The following is an 8,063-nucleotide window of genomic DNA, read 5'->3' as shown; positions in this document are numbered from 1 at the left end:
AATAAAGTGAGTTTAGACAAGCCAGAATTGACTGGGTTCCCAGCTCCCCAGGGCTCGCCTTAAGCCTTCTAACACCTTCGATGCAGCCTTCTGTCCCCATGTTCCTTCTTTCCTGCCTGGTGGGCTGTCCCTTTGTTTCATGATCCTCACTGTCAGCTCATTCTTCCTTGTGTCCTTTGAGCCTCTGGCCCCGCCTCATTGCTACTGTCTGTGTCAGTCTGGTCAGCCGGACTTGCGTTCCCCAAAGGCCAAGCTAGTAACCTCGAACCCCACACCTGGCCACACAGTGCCAGGGACAGGCCTGGGTCAGGAGTTTTCGGTGGGACAAAAGTTCCAGCGGAAGCTCACCCGCTTGTTCCAGTTAGCATTTGTGCCTGGAGGGAGGGCACGCTGATCTCCCTGGAGTGAGCTAGTAGACAGGGGGCCCCATGCTGGAAAAATTCCAGAGCACGTATACCCATCATATTCTGCTTTGTTTGCTTGGGAAAGGGCGCATCCATCCACCCTCAGGATAACCACTGGTGTATGACATCTGATTTGTTCTTAAATGGTTGCTCTTTAGAATCCACCTGCCTCTCCCCACCCTATATTCTACTTTTCTGCAACCAGGTTTTATTTTTTAAATTTTTCCTTTTTTTTAAATTTAAATTTTAGTTAGTTAACATGCAGTGCCATAATGACTTTTGGAGTAGAATTCCTGAGACCAGGTATTCAATGAATGTGTTTGTGTGTGGGTGAGAGAGAGAGAGAGAGAATGAGGATGAGGATGAACCCCTATAGAGCATGGAGACATATGTGAACCTCTCGCAGAGAACACGTTGAAGTCGCCAGCCACAGGGTCTGCCGCTGTGGGTGCTTTTGGGGAGGGGAAGTGAACTACCTTCGCCTAGTCCTTACAGTCTCTGAACACAGGACTGAAACTTAGACTTTCAGGGGATGTTTGCAGAACTGCCCTTAACACCTTTTAAAGCCACCCTCAGGCTTTAGTTCTCACTTCTTCTGTCCACATGGATCAAGGGTCAGCAACTTCCCTTTCTCTTCCTCTGACACACACCCCGGTGGAAAATGGTGACCAGCCTCTCACCTGCCTTCACTGAATTTCCTTCCTTCTTTCCCTCTTGCATGCATTCGTCCAATCATCCGAGTATGTCCAGCCCTCTGGGGGACACAAGATAGATACTTGCATTTAATCAGTGGAAATAAGACACAGTACAAATAATGATACAAGAAATGCAGCTACAGGGTTGTGGGGATTTAGAAGATTTGGAGGAGGAAAAGGCTTTGTGGAAAGGAGGGATTTGAAATTGGAGCTTGAAGGACGACAGGGTACGAACATGTGCAGATTGTGATAAGCAGAGGAGAGAGTCAAGTTCAATGTAAGAAGCGATCTGTGGATGGAGGGAAGGAGGTGCCGACTGTCTGTTTGGCAGGAGAGAGCGGGCACAAAGGAGGCTCCGAGTCAGGGCTGACCACCCGCAAGACAGCGATTTCAATCTGGTTTTTCCTGGCACCGTGTCGAACATCTCTTCGCCAGAATTTTAACAATTGTTGTAAAAGGGATGATTTTGGGTAAACTACTCCTCTCGTGAACAGTATAGACGTGTTCCTTGGGGCAAAAGCGTGTGAGTGAGAAAATGGGGATGGTTTGGTTTGATCCGGAGTGGAATAGTTGTGAGAGGAGGACAGGAGGTCAAACCGAGGCACAGCCCCAGAGAGCCCTCATGTCAGCTTGGATTCCATCCGCGTGCCGTGAGACCACTGGGAGCTGGGAACAAGGGAAAGGGTGTGATTCCAGCTGGGTTCCAGAAATGCGTCTGGAAGGAGGAGAGACCAGAATCAGAGCATCAGGATGATCTTGAAATACACCTGGTGAAAGGTAATGACCAGGGATATGGGGATGAGGAAACAAGTTATAGGGGCAGTTTTGAGACAACACCAACGTGGCAGTTGTGAAGATTCAAAATCCCTGACTGTTGGGTCATTCGGCAGATGTTACAGGGGCCCTCCTGTGCACCAGGCACTGAGCTGGGCCCTGAGTGTTCAGTGGGCCCCAAGACACCCTTCCTTTGCTCACTCCTAGCAGTTAGCTCTCAGTAAATCTTTTTTTTTAATAGATTTTGTTTTTTTTGTTTTTTTTTTGTTTTTTTTTTTGAGAGAGAGAGCGAGCTAGCACATGAGTGGGGGAGGGACAGAGGGAGAGGAAGAGAGAGAATCCCAAGCAGGCTCCACACCCCGCGCAAAGCCTGATGTGGGGCTCGATCCCACGACTCTGAGATCATGACGAGAGCTGAAATCGAGAGTCGGATATTAGACTGAGCCACCCAGGCGCCCCGAGCTCTTAGTAAATCTTAATTACGACGGAAGATGTGCTGGGGGAGTAGGAAGGAGTGCGGGGCAGGTGGAGGGATGAGCTGGGGCTCTGCTCTCTGAGCTGCGTAACCGAGGGGACGCCGCTGCCCTGGCTGAGAGGGGAAACAGTGAGATCGGAAGGGGATATGGGCGCTTCTGTTTTGTCGAAACTGAGGTTGAGGTGTCAGCAGGGCATCTCCATGGCACCCGTGAAGGTCTTCCGGGGCGAACTCTCCCTGTCTTGCTCATGCCTCTGTCCCCAGACCACCGCATAGTGCCGGGCGCAGGCTCAGTGCTTGGCCCTGACCCCCATCAGCCCACCCAGCCCCAGCCCCTCATCTCACTTCAGGCCAGAGCGATTCTGGTGATGGCTCCTGCCGTTTTCCTGGTCTCAAACCCACACGCGCTACCACCATGGGTCAAGGAGCCTGCGAGCAGCCTCCCGGAGAGGCCAGGAGTATACCTCCGAAGTGCAGGGACCCGGTGCCCGCGGGCAAGACCCTGACCAACGGGGACAGGAGAGAGCAGGAACCCGCAGATAGTTCGAGCTCACCTGCCACCCCGCCACCTTGTCATGGGGCTGCTCTGAGCTGCGCCCCGTCCACACGGCCTTGCTGGCGATGTCCTGGGGGGAACCGGGCAGCAGCTGTGCTTGCTGTGAATCTGTAGTAGGCTTAGAAAGTCACCTTCTTGTCTTCATTTCCCTTCTCTCTCTTCCTCACCTCCCTCTTCCCGCTCCGGCTTCCTTCGCATTGAACTTCCCAATAAAATGTTAAATATAAGCTTCTGACTCAAGAATTAAAAAAAAAAAGAATTCCCCGTTAGGGAACTTGGACCAGGATAGGGCTCCATAAATACATGTTGGGTACATGAAGGCGTTACAGGGTTAGACAGCGCAGGGCGAGAACGAAGATCAAAGAGTTCACTGGAAAAGGTCAGAGATTTGCAGACTGTCTGCTCAGAAAGGTCGACGTGGGGGTTGTCTTCATTGCTCAGACCCATGCGGAGGCGCCTCTCTCCTAGGTGAAGGGATGAGAGAGAGGAAAGAGAGGAAGGCTAAGGAGGAACTGGAAACGCACATTTAAGAAGCAAGAGAAGGAAAAAAGATCCCAGCTGAAGGGCTGCGGAGGCAGAGATGACTAGGGTTCATTAAAGCCCCTCACACCTCGGGCCATTGCTACAAGGCTTTTTGCAGCCCAGCAGACAGGGTGTGGCCATGGGTTACGGGTGAGCCAGTGGATAGAATGGTGAACCAGACAGAGTTCCCACCCTCATGGAGCTCAAGTTGGATAGATGTAGAGGAAATGTCCTGCTGGTCCCTTAGTCTCCTTCAGATCTGGTATGTTAATACGCGTTGCAGGATCGGCCACTCTCCCTGTCTATGGGATACAAAGAATAACTCTGAGGTCCTAGGGGCTGTGGGAACCGCAAGACAGAAGGGATCCTCGTTCCTGAATTGTGCGACTCTTTACCTGGATGCTTCATGTGAGAAAGAAACTTTTATTGTGTCGAGACACTGCGATTCAGGGCTTTGTCTGTTACAGAAGTTGGTGTTACATCATAACCTGGCAGGTGTTGAAAAAGCAAGAGGCAGATGTTGAGGCTGAGGAATAGAAGCACATTCTGGTCCTGAGGCCTGGCCTTGCGTGTCTTTCACACACCCTCGGTTTGTGGTCTCACATGTCTCCTCTCCCCTTACTCTCCTCACGGGCACAAGTTCTTTTTTTTTTTTTTTAAAAGCAATTTCAATTTTATTTATTTATTAAAGATTTTATTTATTTATTTGAGAGAGAGAGAATGAGAGACAGAAAGCATGAGAGGGAGGAAGGCCAGAGGGAGAAGCAGACTCCCCGCCGAGCAGGGAGCCCGATGCGGGACTCGATCCAGGGACTCCAGGATCATGACCTGAGCCGAAGGCAGTTGCTTAACCAACTGAGCCACCCAGGCGCCCCAGGGCACAAGTTCTTCTGGATGAGCTCACCAGCCAGGTGGCTGAGCCCTGACCTGGAGCTTCACTTAGAGAAGGGATCAGGCTTCACAGGCCCGAGACCTCTGATGCTCACGGCAGGACAGTCATCTGGTCGCCCTCTGACAGCGGGCTGCACGGGCCAGAGCTCCTCAGCTGAGAACAGAAGCAGCAGGAAGAGATGGACAACTGGATCTTGGGAAGGACAGAGGCAGGGTTGCCGGGGCAGTCTCAGCACTGGGGACTCGGGAGCTATCTCTCGGTGTGCCTGCCAGGCCCCCAACACCCGTCCTCCCTGTGAATCCCACTCAACATTCAGCTTCCCAGGAGAGAGAGAGAGTCTGGGTGTGACTGAAGCCTGTGTGGTCCCCTGTAATGTGGGTGCTGATGACAGGACTGCCAGCCCACCAGGCTCACATAGACTGGGAGAGGGATGACTCCTCAAAGGAGGTGATGCCCAGGCCAGACATAGCAGGTTTCCAGGAATCCTCCTAGCAGGGTCTTATTTCCATAGAGGAGCAGACAGAAGGAAGCTGTCTAGAGCCTCTTGGGATCAGCAACCATTGACTTGTCAGCAGCAAATCCGTTTTTATTTTAAAAGGTAAATATTATTGGGGGGACTGACCAAAATCTACCTGCCATCCTTGCCCTGGTGACATCCTGAACTGACAGATACCTGGGCTTGGGGGAAGGGGTGTAAATTAGAAGCAGGGAGGACGCCTGTGGCTCAGTGGGTGAAGCATCTGCCTTCGGCTCAGGTTATGATCCCAGGGTCCTGGGATCGAGTCCCGTATCGGGCTCCTTGCTCTGTGGGGAGTCTGCCTCTCCCTCTGCCTGCCACTCCCCCTGCCTGTGCTCTCTCTCTGGCAAATAAATAAATAAAATCTTAAAAAAAAATTAGAAGCAAGGGTGAGGGGCCAGGAGACGTGGATTCTACTTTCACTCTACTTTTGACAAATCATTTCATTGTTTCATCACTCCAATTTCCTCATTTAGAAAACAGGGTAACAAAACTTGCTCTGTCTAATTTACAGATTTTTGTGTGTGTGTGAGGGGGAAAACAAAGAGAAGAAAGGGAAGAAAGACAAAATACCAAAATCTCCTGAAAGGACTTTAATTAGCCGAAAATCAAATAAAGAGCGGTTGGTTAGTGACGCCTCTGTTACTGGTTGAATTGTGTTTCCCCCACATATATGTTGAAGCCTTAACCCCCAGTCCCACAGAATGACCTTATTTGGAAAGAGGGTCTTGGAAGATGCAATTAGTTAAGTCGAGATGAGCTCATACTGGAGTAGGGAGGCCCTCAGCCAATACACAGAGAAGAGAAGAGACACAGAGACAGACGCGCAGGGGACGACAGGGCAGAGACTGAAGTGTCACTGCTATAACACAAGGAACGTGAAGGACTGCCAGCCATCACCCGAAGCTTGGAAGAGGTAAGCAAGATTCTCCCTTACGGGTTTCAGAGAGATAATGTCCCTGTTGACCCCTCGATCTTGGACTTCTAGCTTCCAGAACTGTGAGACAGTCCATTTCTGTAGCTTTAAGCCACCCAGTTTGTGGTGCTTGCTCATGGCACCCCCAGGGAATTGAATATACATCCTTTAACAAATTCCAAGAGTGCAGCGAAGCTTGGCCACAGCTCTTGGCCCATCACTGAGAGGTTTGTGACCTAGGATGAGACATGGGACATGGGACAAAGACCTGAGTTTCAGGGCTAACATCACTGATGTGAAGGTCACAAAGAGCAAAGGTCAGTTTTGGAAAACTCACAGCAACTAATAAGGCTAAGTAGGTGCAGAGCCAGCATAGTTTAGTCCACACGGACTGAAAGCGTCACTTCTGCCTCAAGAGACGAGTGTGCTTAGAGCAGAACTGGCTCTGGGCAGCCCCCCAACTGCTCTCACTTCCTGCGTGCATGGATTAAGCATCACCCTCAACACCCAGGCCTCCAGCACTCAGGCTCCTGGCCCCACAGGGACTTGGATGCACATGCAATGCATCAGGGTAGCCCACTGTGCAGAGATCACCTTGAAGGGGAAAGCCGTAGGGATGCTATCTGCCAGTTTGTTCCCACATGGCTTTTGGGTGCTTTGTTTTAGAGGAGAAATCATAAAGCTTTTTTACTCTAGGCCCTTCCGCCCTGTGTGAGATTTGTCCAGGCTGAGTGTGGGTCTGGTCCCTGTGTGATGGGCAGGGGCACACAAACCAGTTAAGTGTTTATGCATATGCATTGTAGCTATTGGATCCTCACAATAAACCTATGAGATAGTTACTGTTATCATGTCCATTTTACAGATGAAGAAACAGGCGCAGAGTTCCCACAACTGGTCAAGTCCAACCAAGAATCAAGCCCAGGCCTGTGTGACTCCGGAGCCTGTGATGTTAACTGCTCTATTATATTGCTTTGATGGTTTATTTGGATCAGGCTGTTCTGAATTAACTCTGGATGTAATAATTTAGTAAAAGAAAGAAGGAAAGAAAGCAAGAAAGCAAGCAAGCAAGCAAGCAAGCAAGAAAAACCAGAAAAGCATGTGTGTATGTGTGAAGCTGGGATCTACCTTGACCTTATACTTAAAGGGGGAGGGGAGCTAACATTATGAGCTAAGTGCTTCCATCCAGGTAAACTCATTGACTCTTCCCCATAGCTCTGGAGGTGGGCATCTCAGAGACATGAACTAACTAGCCAAGGTCACCAAATTGATTGGGGCAGGGCACAAATGTGAATCCGGGTTATCTGACTGCAAGCCTGATGTGTTTTCCATGACCTCTGTGCCAAAAGTGACAGTTGGGATCTGTCCTACCGATCTTGACGGTCTTAGAGTAACTCCCTTAGTGCCTGGCACAAAATAAATATGTATGGGATTGGGTTGAATTAAACCAAAATGAATCTAATGTTCATTAAAAGAGGATTTGATGAATAAATGGACACCATGCAGATGTTACAAGGAAAGAGCTGACTGTGCTGATGTGGAATCTGTTACATGAGCGGTTTAGAGACAAGTATATGTAGTATGATCCCTTTTCTTTTTTGAAGAGATTTTTTTATTTATTCATTTGAGAGAGAGAGAGAGTGCAAACGAGAGCATGAGTAGGGAGAGGGGCAGAGGGAGAGGGAGAAGCAGACTCCCCGCTGAGCAGGGAGCCCAGTGCAGGACTCGATGCCAGGATCCTGGGATCACAACCTGAGCTAAAGGCAGACGCTCAACCTACTGAACCACCCGGGCACCCCTATGATTCCTTTTTTTGTAGGAAAAAAAAATTCCTTACCTATGGCTATCACTGTTCGTATATACAAAGGAAAAGTCAATGTGTGTTAAACAACTTCAAAGTAATAATAATGCTTATCTTTGAGGGTAAGGATCATGGAGGACTTTCACATATTTTATAATAAGAAAAACCCTGAAGATACTTGCATTTTGCAAAGTGCAAGAACAAAAGGAAGGAAAAGAAAGACCTGTTGTTGGGCGCCTGGGTGGCTCAGTTGGTTAAGCGACTGCCTTTGGCTCGGGTCATGATCCTGGAGTCCCGGGATCGAGTCCCGCATCGGGCTCCCTGCTCGGCGGGGAGTCTGCTTCTCCCTCTGACCCTCCTCCCTCTCATGCTCTCTGTATCTCATTCTCTCTGTCTCAAATAAATAAATAAAATCTTTAAAAAAAAAAAAGAAAGACCTGTTGTTTCTGGTGGCAATAGATCCCACCAGAATGGGGATCAACTCGGACCCGGATTCATCATGTCAGCTCCCTCA

This window comes from Mirounga leonina, unplaced genomic scaffold (assembly GCF_011800145.1).
Source record: "Mirounga leonina isolate KUSES-001 unplaced genomic scaffold, KU_Mleo_1.0 Mir_154, whole genome shotgun sequence".
Taxonomy (NCBI): Eukaryota; Metazoa; Chordata; class Mammalia; order Carnivora; family Phocidae; genus Mirounga; species Mirounga leonina.
Note: the sequence above shows the minus strand (reverse complement) of the source record.